Raw genomic sequence first — 14170 nt, forward strand, 5'->3', positions numbered from 1 at the left:
ATTGAACAATGAGCCGCCTTAAAAATTATTCATTCATGGGAGGTGGGCGTCACTGGTTGGGCCAGCATTTACTGCTCATTCCAATTGCCCTTGAACTGCGTGTCTTGTGAGTCTATTTCAGAGGGCACTTACAAATCAACCACAACATTGCTGTGGATCTGGAGTCACGTGTAGGCCAGGCCACAGAAGGAGTGCAGATTTCCTAAGGGACATTAGTGAACCAGATGGGGTTTTACAAAAATTATAGAATCATAGAATTTACAGTGCAGAAGGAGCCCATTCGGCCCATCGCGTCTGCGCCGGCCCTTGGAAATAGCACCCTACCTAAACCCACACTCCCACCCTAATCCCTGTAACCCCACCCAACCTTTTTGGACATAAAGGGAACTTTAGCTTGGCCAATCCACCTAACCTGCATGTTTGGACTGTGGGAGGAAACCGGAGCATCCGGAGGAAACCCATGCAGAAACGGGGAGAACGTGCAAACTCCGCACAGGCAGTGAACTAAGCCAGGAATCGAACCTGGGACCCTGGAGCTGTGAAGTAACTGTGCTAACCACTGTGCTACTGTGGCCCCCCCAATTGACAGTGTCAACACTAGACTTTTAATTCAAGGCTTTTATTGAACTTCAATTTCAATGTCTGTCATCGGCAAACTCGATCCCAGATCCCGAGAGCATTAACCGGAGTCTCTAGATTACTAGCCCAGTAACAATACCATTCCGCCACTGCGTATTCCACATGCACTTGGCAGAATTCGATGTCTAGTGTTGTGTTCTGTGATCTTGTCTTGCAATGATTCTACAGAACTGCTGGTGACTTAGACAGAATGATGATTTATTAATGTACACGTGGTAAGGTAACGATCAGAATGCTATACAGACTAAGTTATCACAGTTACATTAGACTCTCTTGGAACGACACTGACGTGCGACTGTCCTCATGTACGCTTTACAACCTTCTGCTGGTAGCCTGATGTTCCCTGACTGATGTCTGACAACACCTGGTGGGAGGTCACACTGCTGAGTACATGTAATATTATCTACAAGCTTATCACCACATCAAGTAACTTTGCAAAATTATAGTCATTTATTTTTTCAAACAAATTTTGATAGCTCTGCAGTTTCTGGAACCATTTTGGTTGATAATGTTATTTTTGAAAATAAAGATCTAGTCTTTACAATATAATTACCTAATACACTAATTCATTAATGATAATCAATGTTCACTACTGAATAATCATTAATGTAATTATTGTTTTTTGCGATGAAATCAATACATAGTTAATATAGAAAAGGTACAGAAGGTGAAATGGCTGCAGAAAGGCACATGTTAGAGATGTAAAAGGGCTTCTTGACCTGATTACTAAGGCCAGTGAGTACACTATGAAAATAACAATTTATGGGCAGCAAGGTGGCGCAATGGTTAGCACTGCTGCCTCATGGCGCCATGGTCCCAGGTTCGATCCCGACCCTGGGTCACTGCCATGTGGAGTTTGCACATTCGTCCTGTGGTTTTGTTGGTTTCACCCTCACAACCCAAAGATGTGCAGGTTGGGTGGATTGGCCACACTAAATTGTTCCTTAATTGGAAAAAATGAATTGGGTACTCTAAATTTATTTTTAATAATGAAAATAACAATTTAAAAACTAAATGTGATGACACATGCGTAATGTAATGTTTCCTACATTACAACAGTGAATATATTTCAAAAGTACTCCATTGGCTTTAAAACACTTTAGGAGCTCCAGTGGTAGTGAGAGGTTTTATAGAAATGTACATTTATTCTAATTGTTTGCAAACGAGGGTATATTACACTCGGTGTCCTCACCAATTTATTGATAAAGGTTGAGTCTTAATTTTGTGTAATAACCACGTCATTGACACCATTTTCAATACTCTGAAATTCCAGACACACCATAGGCACAATTATTTATTGTAAAGCACGGCGAGTTGTTGTGATTTGGAATGCACTGTCCATAAACGGTGCCAGAATCTCATTGGACTGCAACTTCCAAAAGGGAATTTGGTACATTCTGAAAAAGAAAACAAAATAGTCGAACTCTGGGATTAAATGGGTCGCTGTACAAAGAGCTGGCACGGGAAAAATGGGCCAAATAGACTCCTCTGTGCTCTAGAAGCTTTGTGTACATGTAAAGGGAGTGGTAACAACCTGGAACCTACTGCCTATGAGGGAGGAGATGCAGAGATGATGGAAGGATTTCAATAGGAAATTGGACAGGCACTGAGAGAAATAAACCCACAGGGATTCGGGGAAAGAACGGGGCAATGGACAGACTGGCTTCCTCCACAGGGAGCCGACACCGTCCCAAAGGGCTGAATGGCCCCATTCCCCACCCTCCAGATGCTGTGATCTCAGGAGAGAAATTCAGCTGCTGCAGTCATTCCAACGAACTGGAGTCCCTCATCTCTGGTGCCATTCTCGTAAATGTCCTCTACACCCTCTCCAAGAACTTCACATCTTTCCTAAAGTGTGGAGCACATATATAGGGGGCACGATTCTCTGCACCCGCGACTAAGTGCCCACGCCGTCGTGAACGGCGTTGAGGTTCACGAAGGCGCGAAACGGCCCCAATCTCGACCGATTCAGGGCCCGATAATGGGCTAGGATCTGGGCCGCGAGAAACTCGGGGGTCGTGTCGCGAAAGCAACGCCGTCAGCGCATGCCGGGCATTGGTGCCGCGTAAAAGCAGCGGCGCGTAAATGACGCAGCCGCGCCGCGTAACTGGCGTCACCCGCGCATGTGTGTTTGTCATCCCCCCGAGGCCACCCCGCAAGAAGATGTCGGATGGATCTTGCGGGGCTGCGGAAGAAAGGAGGTCCTCCTTCAGAGAGGCCGGCCCGCCGATTGGTGGGCACCGATTGTGGGCCAGACCCCATTTGAGGCCCCCCCCCGGTGCAGGAACCCCCCCCCCCACACGCCGTCTCCCCAGCATTCCTGCGTTGTTCTCGCCGGCAGCGACCAGGTGTGTATGGCGCCGGTGGGAACCCGTCGTATTGGGCAGGCCGCTCGGCCATTGTTTTAAACAATTTGAACACCGGGAGCTCTGTCAACATTGATGATCTCCATTTAGAAAAAGGATATAGAGGCACTGGATAAGGTGCAACAAAGGTTCATAATATACAGAACTGAGAGCATTTAACACTCAGGAAAGGCTGGGGCTGCTTTTTTCTGGAAAAGAGAAGACTGATGGGTGACCTGATGGAAGTCTTTCAGACTGTGAAGGGATTCAATAATTCAATAGGAATTTCAATAGAAACCTCTTTACCCAGCGAGTGGTGAGAATGTGGAACTCGTTACCACAGCGGGTGGTTGAGATGAACAACATAGAACATAGAACGATACAGCACAGTACAGGCCCTTCGACCCACGATGTTGCACCGAAACAAAAGCCATCTAACCTACACTATGCTATTATCATCCATATGTTTATCCAATAAACTTTTAAATGCCCTCAATGTTGGCGAGTTCACTACTGTTGCAGGTAGGGCATTCCACGGCCTCACCACTCTTTGCGTAAAGAACCTACCTCTGACCTCTGTCCTATATCTATTACCCCTCAGTTTAAAGCTATGTCCCCTCGTGCTAGCCATTTCCATCCGCGGGAGAAGGCTCTCGCTGTCCGCCCTATCTAACCCCCTGATCATTTTGTATGCCTCTATTAAGTCTCCTCTTAACCTTCTTCTCTCGAACGAAAACAACCTCAAGTCCATCAGCCTTGCCTCATAAGATTTTCCCTCCATACCAGGCAACATCCTGGTAAATCTCCTCTGCACCCGCTCCAAAGCTTCCACGTCCTTCCTATAATGCGGTGACCAGAACTGTACGCAATACTCCAAATGCGGCCGTACCAGAGTTTTGTCCAGCTGCAACATGACCTCATGACTCCGGAACTCAATCCCTCTACCAATAAAGGCCAACACTCCATCGGCCTTCTTCACAACCCTATCAACCTGGGTGGCAACTTTCAGGGATCTATGTACATGGACACCTCGATCCCTCTGCTCATCCACACTTCCCCCATTAGCCAAATATTCCGCATTCCTGTTATTCCTTCCAAAGTGAATCACCTCACACTTCTCTACAATAAACTCCATTTGCCACCTCTCAGCCCAGCTCTGCAGCTTATCTATGTCCCTCTGTAACCTGCTCCATCCTTCCGCACTGTCGACAACACCACCGACTTCAGTGTCATCTGCAAATTTATTCACCCACCCTTCTGCGCCCTCCTCTAGGTCATTGATAAAAATGACAAACAGCAACGGCCCCAGAACAGATCCTTGTGGTACGCCACTTGTAACTGAACTCCATTCTGAACATTTCCCATCAACCACCACCCTCTGTCTTCTTTCAGCTAGCCAATTTCTGATCCACATCTCTAAATCACCCTCAATCCCCAGCCTCCGAACATGAATCCATTGAACGTAAAGCTAGATACATACATGAGGGAAAAAGGAATAGAAGGAGATGCTGATGGGGGGGAGATGGAGAGGGGTGGGTGGAGGATCATGTGGGGCATATATACTGACACAGCCCATTGCTAACCTCAGCCAGTATAGGAATTTAACCTGTGCTGTTGGTGTCACTCAGCACGAACCAGCCAACCAGCCAACTGAGCTAACTGATCCCCGTGTAAATCTGTAATAATTCCTTAAATATTAGTGATTGCCTGTCTCCCACCATACTATTTAATGTAGTTTCCCAGTACACCTCAGACAACTTGCCCCTCATACCCTAATAATGTTCTTCTGTGAGAAGCACCCAGATAAATTAAACAAACGAACCGTGTAACCACTACAGCCCATCTTCATGGCAATGTGGCATGATTTTGGGGGTTTCCAAACAGAAATGGTAATGAAACATCTTCTAAGCTCCAAAAACCCTTTCACTCTTTGATCCTTGTGAAATGTAAAACTAGATATTCACAAGAAGGCTCAGAGAGAATCAGACCATTAGCGACGAAGCCATGAGATCGGCCAGTCCAGCAGAAAGAAACCCTCTGACCATCCCCATTGACCAACAGAATAAACAAAATGGATGTAATTGACAACAGAAACAATAACAGCAGAATCCAATCCCTGTAATCAGTTATAAACTTGTTGGTCTCAGAAAGTGCGATGAATTACAAAATCCCTTCGCACATTGAGAGCAGGTGAACGGCTTCTCCCCAGTATGAACTCCCTGGTGTGACTGCAGACGGCATAACCTAGTGAATTACATAAGAACATAAGAACTAGGAGCAGGAGTAGGCCATCTGGCCCCCTCGAGCCTGCTCCACCATTCAATGAGATCATGGCTGATCTTTTGTGGACTCAGCTCCACCTTCCGGCCTGAACACCATTACCCTTAATCCCTTTATTCTTCAAAACACTATCTATCTTTATCTTAAAAACATTTAATGAAGGAGCCTCTACTGCGTCACTGGGCAAGGAATTCCATAGATTCACAACCCTTTGGGTGAAGAAGTTCCTCCTAAACTCAGTCCTAAATCTACTTCCCCTTATTTTGAGGCTATGCCCCCTAGTTCTGCTTTCACCCGCCAGTGGAAACAACCTGCCCGCGTAAATTGCGCAAATAGAGGTAAACATCTTTGAGTTATGGGGGTGACACCCACGCAGACACTTGGAGAACGTGTCTCCACACGGACAGTGGCATGGGGCCAGGATTGAACACTGGTCCTCAGCTCTGTGAGACCGCAGTGCTAACTACTGTGTTACCTAACGATTTAGATGAGGGAACAAAATGCAATATCTCCAAATTTGCAGATGACACAAGTTGCGTGGGAGGGTGAGCTGTGAGGAGCTTGCAGAGATCCTTCAGTGTGATTTGCACAAGTTGAGTGAGTGGGCAAATGAATGACAGATACAATATAATTTGGAGAAATGCGAGGTTATCCAGTTTGGTAGCAAAACGAGAAGGCAGGCTATTATCTGAATTGTCATAGATTAGGAGGGAGATGTGCAACGAGATCTGGGTATCCTTGTACACAAGTCACTGAAGGTAAACGTGCAGCTACAGCAGGCGGTAAAGAAGGCAAATGATATGCTAGCCTTCATTGCGAGCGGATTAGAGTACAGGAGCAGGGATATCTTGCTGTCATTATACAGGGGTTTGGCCATACCAGGAATATTGTGTGCAGTTTTGGTCTCCTTATCTGAGGAAGGATGTTCTTGCTCTCGAGGGAGTGCAGAGCAGGTTTACCAGACTGATTCCTGGGATGGTGGGACTGACGTATGAGAGATTGAATCAGTTAGGATTGTATTCGCTGGAGTTCAGAAGAATGGGGGATCTCATAGAAACCTATAATATTCCAACAGGACTTGACAGGGTAGATGCGGGAAAGATTTTCCCGATGGTGGGAGTGTACAGAACGAGAGGTCGCAGTCTGAGGATACGGGGTAGACCATTTAGGACAGAGATGAGTAATTTCTTCATCAGAGAGTGGTGAGCTTGTGGAATTTGTTACCACGGGAAATAGTTGAGGCCAATACATTGTATGTTTTCAGGAAAGTTAGATATAGCACTTAGAGCGAAGGGAATCAAAGGATGTAGAGGAGAAATCGGGATTAAGCTATTGAGTTGGATGATAAGCCATGATCATAATGGACGGCAGAGCAGGCGCGAAGGGCCAAATGGTCTCATCCTGCTCCTATTTTCTATGTTTCTATGTAATCCCTTCCCACACTGAGAGCAGGTGAATGGCTTCTCCCCAGTGTGAACTTGCTGGTGTGTCTGCAGGAAAAGCTGGCACCCCTGATGATGGAGATATTTGAGGAGGCGAGAGGGAAGGGGATGTTACCACAAACCTTGGGGCAGGCATCGGTTTCCCTGTTGCTTAAAAACGATAAGGATCCGACGGAGTGTGGGTTGTTTTGGCCCATATCACTTTTAAACGTATTATTAGCGAAGGTACTGGCAGGTAGGCAGGACGAGTGCCTCCAGAAGGTGATAGGTGAAGATCAGACGGGGCTTGTGTGAGGGAGGCAGCTCTTTTCGAACGTTAGGAGGATACTGAACGTGGTTATGGCACCAGCGGAGGGGAAGGAAACAGAGGTGGTTGTGGCACTGGACGCCGAGAAAGCATTTGACCAAGTAGAATGGGGACACTTGATAGCAGTTCTGGCGCGGTTTGGGATTGGTCCACAATTTGTGGACTGGGTAACGCTACTGTATAAGGAGCCGGGGCCAGTGTCCGCACAAAAAACATCAGCTCGAGAGAATTTTCTCTCCACCGTGGGACTAGGCAGGGATGTCCTATGTCCCCCCTGCTGTTTGCACTAGCGATTGAGCCGTTGGCCATCGCAAAATCGCCATTGGCCAAGAGGTTTGGTGGTATGGAAAGGAATAGTGCGGGGGGGTGAATAGAGCACAGGGTGCCCTTGTATGCCGACAACTTATTATATGTGTCGGAACCGAGTGTGTCAAGAGGGGGAATATTGGATCTGCTTCGGGTGTTTGGGTCTTTCTCGGGGTACAAATTAAATCGAGACAAGAGTGAGTATTTTGTGGTGTTTCGGCCGGGGGGGTGGGCAGGGGTGGGGGGCCTGCCATTCCGTTGGGCAGTGGTTCACTTTAGATATCTGGGTGTGCCGGTTGCTCGGGATTGGAGGGGGGTGGGGGTCACTGGAGGGTCGGTTAAAATGAACACGTTGCCGCGATTTCTGTTTATTTTACAATGCCTGCCGATTTTGCTGCCAAAAGCATTTTTTGGAGAGCTTAAAGGAATAATTTCCTACAAGTGGAAACATCTTCTCCATGTCCACTCTACCCAGGCCTCGCAGTATCTTGTACGTTTTAATAAGATCCCCCATATCCTTCCAAACTCCAACGAGTACAGACCCAGAGTCCTCAACCGTTCCTCATACGACAAGCTCTTCATTCCAGGGATCATTCTTGTAAACCTCCTCTGGACCTTTCCAAGGCCAACACATACTTCTTAGATACGGGGCCCAAAACTGCTCATAATACTCCAAATGGGGTCTGATCAGAGCCTTATACAGCCTCAGAATTACATCCCTGGTCTTGTATTCTAGCCCACTCGATCTGAATACATTGCATTTGCCTTCCGAACTGCTGACTGAACCTGCACGTTAACCTTTTTAAAAAAATGTAGAGCACCCAATTCATTTTTTCCAATTAAGGTGATGTTTAGCGTGGCCAATCCACCCACCCTGCACATCTTTGGGATGTGGGGGCGAAACCCACGCAAACACGGGCAGAATGTGCAAACTCCACCCGGGCAGTGACCCAGAGCCAGGATCGAACCTGGGACCTCGGCGCCGTGAGGCGACAGTGCATCTGCACGTTAACCTGAAGAGAATCTTGAACAAGGACTCCCAAGTCCCTTTGTGCTAGTGATTTCCTCAGCATTTTCCCATTTAGAAAATAGTCTATGCCTCCATTTCTCCTTCCAAAGTGCATAACCTCACACCTTTCCACATTGTATTCCATCTGCCACTTCTTTGCCCACTCTCCTAGCCTTGCTCAGCATTGCCTCTTTTTCTAATCACTTTAAATGAATGCCCTCTGTTTATAATCTTGCCCTAAATATGACTTGCTAGATCAAGCGTCTATTGCAGATCCTTAGTTTTAATGTGGTCAAGTGCCTTTCCATTTGAGAACTGTTCAATAAAGTTATTAGAATTATTTGTAGCTAGGGCAGCACGTGGAGCAGTGGTTAGCACTGGGACTACAGCGCTGAGGACCCGGGTTTGAGTCCCGGCCCTGGGTCACTGTCCGTGTGGAGTTTGCACATTCTCCCCATGTCTGCATGGGCTTCACCCCCACAACCCAAAGATGTGCAGGTTAGGTGGATTGGCCAGTCTAAATTGTCCCTTAATTGGAAAAAAAATTAATAATAATTGGGTACTCTGTATTTATTTATTTTTTAAAGGGATTATTTGTAGCTTCCCCACCAATCCGTTTTTTCCATTCTCCTCAAGTGACCTTATTTTTATCGGGAATTAACTGAAGTGTGTTCCTAACCTCTCATTATCTAAATGAAAATGAAATAAAAATCGCTTATTTTCACAAGTAGGCTTCAAATGAAGTTACTGAGAAAAGCCCCTAGTCGCCACATTCCAGCGTCTGTTCGGGGAGGCTGGTACGGGAATTAACCGTGCTGCTGGCCTGCTTTCAAAGCCAGCGATTTAGCCCTGTGCTAAACAGACCCCAAAGTTCCATTTACTACTTTTCTGTCCACCTGACCCAGTCCATGGCTTTCTCCCTCATTGTCTCAAACACATCAGCAACTTTTGCGTAATCCTGGTGCGTACATTTAAGTCTAAATCATTGATAAATACCGGAAAACTGTGGAGTCCCACTGGAAATAGATGTCCTGGCATCATTCAGTCCTGGATGTGACTAACAGCAGCAACAACAGCTGAATCCAAACCCTGCTGTTGCCTGTGAACTTGCTGATGTCTGTGCAGGTTGTTTGACTGAGTGAATCTCCTCCCACACACGGGGCAGTTAAACAGCCTCTCCCCAGTACCGCTCCCACATGTGGGCGACACGGTAACACAGTGGTTAGCACTGTTGCTTCACAGCTCCAGGATCCCAGGTTTGATTCCCGGCTTGGGTCACTGTCTGTGCGGAGTCTGCGCGTTGTCCCAGTGTGTGCATGGGTTTCCTCCGGGTGCTCCGGTTTCCCCCCACAGTCCAAAGATGTGCAGGTTAGATGGATTGGCCATGATAAATTGCCCTTAGTATCCAAAAAGGTGAGGTGGGGTTATGGGTTAGGTTGGTGGTGTGGGCTTAAGTAAGGTGCTCTTTGCAAGGGCCAGTGCACTCGATGGGCCGAATGCCCTCCTTCTGCACTGTAAATTCTATGATTCGGTTTCAGTGTGAACTCGCTGGTGTTTCAGCAGATTCAGTTTACTTTTAAATGAAATGAAATGAAAATCACTTATTGTCACAAGTAGGCTTCAAATGAAGTGAAAAGCCCCTAGTCGCCACATTCCGGCGCCTGTTCGGGGAGGCTGGTACGGGAATTGAACCGTGCTGCTCGGAACATTTAAAAGGTCTCTGATCAGTGTGAACAAGTTGGTTTGAAGTCAGGTGGGATGACTGAGTGAATTTCTTGTCACACAAGGGTCAAGTGTACGGTCTCTGTCCAGTGTGAACTCGCTGGTGTTGCAGAAGCTGGTATGAACAGGTGAATCCCTTCCCACACATGGAGCAGGTGAATGACCTCTCCCCAGTGTGAGTGCATTGGTGTTTCAGTAAATTGCTTTTCCTTTTAAACCTCTTCTCACAGTCAGCACATTTAAAAGGTCTCTGATCAGTATGAACAAGTTGGTGGCTCAGGAGGAGTGATGATCGAGTGAATCCCTTCCCACACACGGAGCAGGTGAATGGCTTCTCTCCAGTGTGAGTGCGTTGATGTGTCAGTAAATCCTTTCTGTGTTTAAAGCTCTTTTCACAGTCAGCACATTTAAACGGTCTCTGGTCAGAGTGAATCTGATGGTGAATCCGGAGGTTTGACAAATCATTAAATCCCTTCCCACATTCCAAACAGGTGAATGGCCTCTCCCCAGTGTGAGTGCGTTGATGTAACAGTAAATCCTTTCTGCTTTTATAGCTCTTTCCACAGTCAGCACATTTAAAAGGTCTCTCATCAGTATGAACAAGTTGGTGTGTCAGGAGGTGGGATGACCGAGTGAATCCCTTCCCACACACCAAGCAGGTGAATGGCCTCTCCCCAGTGTGAGTGCGTTGATGTGTCAGTAAATCATTTCTGCTTTTAAAGCTCTTTTCACAGTCAGCACATTTAAAAGGTCTCTGATCAGTATGAACAAGTTGGTGTGTCAGGAGGTTTGATGACCGAGTGAATCCCTTCCCACACACCGAGCAGGTAAACGGCCTTTCCCCAGTGTGAATACGTCGATGAGTTTCCAATTCAGACGGGTAATTGAATCCCATCGCACAGTCCCCACATTTCCACGGTTTCTCCATGGTCATTGACAGGTTATCAGGTGTAGGTGGGATGCAGATTTGAGGTCACTATCAGATCAGCCGTGATGTTATTAAATGGTGGAACAGGCTCACGGGGCTGAATGTCCTATTGCTGCTTCTTGATTCCTTTGGTGCGAATGTCCTTATGTCTCTCCAACTTGGATCATCAGTTGAAGCCAGAGTACGGTGTCTCCCTGATGTAAATGCTGCAATTTAACTTCATGCTGTGTGATTGGTTAAAGCTCAGTTCCAGCTAACTGTGGACAATTACTTAGATGTCTGTGTCTCGCTGCTTTTCCAATCACAGTGATTTTTGAATTTTTTTCCAAAAGACAAAACAGACAAACATTTTTCCTTCCACGTTGAAAGGCCGGTCCTGATGAATCAAGTGACTCTGTCAGATCTCAACACGATGTTTGCATCTGCAAATATTCTGTAAAAGATTACATTGAAATACTGTGAATGTATAAGATACAAACAGGCCATTCTGTCACAGATTCTGCTGCTGTCCATACTCGGCACACATCTCCGACTGTCACACCTATCAGCCTTTCAGCTGATTTTCGATTCACTTTTCTCTCATGTGTTTGTCCCATTTCCTTTTGAAAACATCTCAGCACTTTCCTCAACTCCTTTCCATGGTAATGAGTTGCACATTCTGAACATGTAATAAATAATTTTGTCTGTTTTGTCCCCTTGGATTTATTCATAGTTATCTTATATTTATGACTTGTTGTTTATTGATGGTCACTCTCTCACATTGCCCCTCTCCATTTAATCTTTCCTGAGAGCTGTAATCTCTCATATTACAAAAGTCATCACTGTCAATGCAGGATAGAATTCGCAAAGAGACAAACCTTTCTGTTGGGTTCAGTTTGTTGTGGGCAAATTCTCCAATTCTAACCCCCTGTAAAAGCCATCACTGACAGTCCAGGATAGAAATTCTGAACAGGCAATTCTAGTTTCTCTGGAACATTTACCCTCTCATGTTCCCCCAAAGCTGTAAATCCCCGTCCCACACACTCTCCCTCCTCCCTGGGCTGAAATCCAAATCCATCTCACCATTTCTTTCCTCCACTCCCAGTTTTCTCCCTCCCTCTCCTCTGTCTGGGTGCAGTTCTCCAGCTCCTGCCTGCCGACTGACAAAATCAATGGGTCTTATTGAGGATTTGGGGCCTCCAGCGGGTGTTTGTGAATCCTCCCCGCCCACCTGCCAGGGTTTCCTTTCTTGTCTGAGATCAGTATCCTCATTGATTTGAGTGCAAAGTGTCAGCTCTTATTTCTTATCGCCCCTCCCCCATCCTCTGATGTGAACCATCCTCCAGTGTCTGAAGCAGGATGGTGCCCGTTAACCTGGGCCTGTTCCCGGGAGGGAGAAGCTCCGCAGCTGCAAACCAGGGAGCTGACAATGATGGTGAAGGGTTTGCTCCAGGTCACAATGCCCGGGGACTGATTGACAGCGGGTTCGGACCAATAGGAAGAGTGGGTAACCGATCAGGAGCTTCTGGTCCTCCAGCCAATCAGAGTGAATGGGAGGCGGAGCAAAGCCGAGGCTCTCTTCGCCCACCCGGGCCTGTCTCAGGGAAAAGCCCGAGCAGCTTTCGCCGATTGAACTGCCGTATCCGACCTTCATGTTTGGAGTGTGGGGCCTACACGGAGTGTTTATGAGGTCTCCGGACCCACCCGCCGGCCCCATTCCTCCAGCAGGACTCACCGCCCGGGATTTGACCGGCTGAGAAATTCCACCCGGCCGCCCGAATCCTGAGCTGTGATCAGCACTACGCATGCTCCAGTGCACGTGTGCGACCGGGCTCAGCCCCGCCCCTCATTCACTCCGATTGGTTGGAGGACCAGCTGCAACCACTCGGTCCTCCAGGCGGAGCCCTGTCTTGCCATTGGTCCAGAGCTGCCCTCAATCACTCCCAGGGCATTGTGAGTTGGAGCATGCGCAGTGCCGATGCTGGACTCGGCCGGGAGGTTTCACTGAAACCCGGTGGAGGCTCCAAACCCCAATAAGAAGTTTCCGGCCCCGGGTTTGCATCGAGCCGGGGAACAGCTGCGGTCTGCTCCCGGTGACAGGCCTGAGTTAACGGCCGCCGTCTTTATAGAGGCTGCAAACCCGCAGGGGGCAAAACATCAGAGATAGAGTTTGTTGTGAAACCAATGGGATATTGTAAAGCAGGAGGTCAGGGTTACAGTCAACAACAACAACTTCTATTTATATAACACCATTAACATCATAAATCATCCCAGTCAACTTCACAGGAACATTATAAAACAAAGTGAGGCACCCAGACACAAAAGGAGATATTAGGACAGGTGATCAAAAACTTGGTCAAAGGGGTCAGTTTTAAAGAGTCTGGAAGGAGGTAAGTGAGGTGGAGACGGGGAGGTTTAGGGAGGGAATTCAGTGCTTGGGGCCGAAGGAACTTAAAACCATGGCGGAGTAATTAGAATTGGAAGTGCACTAAAGTCCAGGATCAGAGCTGTGCAGATATCTCAGGGGATTGTGGGGCTGGAGGAGATGACAGACACAGGGAGAGACGAGGCCATGGAGGGATTTGAAAACAAGGGTGAGAATTGACTGGGAGTGAATGCAAGTCTCGGAGCACAGGGATCATAGGGGAAAGGAACTTGCTGTGAATTAAGACATGTGTAGCAGACTTTTGGATAGCTTTAGGTTTACAGAGGTAGAATGTGGGAGAGCAGCCAGGTGTGTAATGGAATTGTCGAATCGGGAGGTGACGATGGTAAATTGCCTTAGTATCTAAAAAGGTTAGGGGGGTTATGGGGATAGGTGGAGGCTTAGCTAGGGTGCTCTTTCCAAGGGCCGGTGCAGACTCGATGAGCAGAATGGCCTCCTTTTGCACTGTAAATTCTATGAGGTCAGAAGATCATATTGGATCAAGTGTGAAACCAAGTTTACAAAGAGACTGGCTAAGTCTCAGACTGTTGCCGGGGAGCGGGATAGAGTGGATCTCCAGGAATGGAGATTGGAGCAGGGACCGAGCAGTGGATTTAGTCTTCTCCATATTTGGTTGAAGTTATTTAGTCAGCAGGAAGAGAACCAGAATGAGCCCTGAGTTTAATATCCGGTCTAACTTAGTTCAAGAGGAAGAACAAAGGAAACCCTGGACGATTTGGAGAAATGACCTTCGCGATTGCTCATCAAATCTCCACAGTCAGTTCTGG

The 14170-nt window shown here is 47.2% G+C and overlaps 1 long non-coding RNA gene across 1 annotated transcript; it reads right to left on the reverse strand.

Annotated features, from left to right (window-relative positions):
• Window positions 1–603: 603 nt before the first annotated feature.
• Window positions 604–9461, reverse strand: LOC140419435 (uncharacterized). The gene is made up of 2 exons (XR_011945788.1): window positions 9325–9461; window positions 604–2036 (listed from the first exon to the last, which is right to left on the reverse strand). It is a non-coding gene; the product is annotated as an uncharacterized lncRNA (long non-coding RNA).
• Window positions 9462–14170: the final 4709 nt, after the last annotated feature.

This window comes from Scyliorhinus torazame, chromosome 5 (genome assembly GCF_047496885.1).
Source record: "Scyliorhinus torazame isolate Kashiwa2021f chromosome 5, sScyTor2.1, whole genome shotgun sequence".
Classification (NCBI taxonomy): Eukaryota; Metazoa; Chordata; class Chondrichthyes; order Carcharhiniformes; family Scyliorhinidae; genus Scyliorhinus; species Scyliorhinus torazame.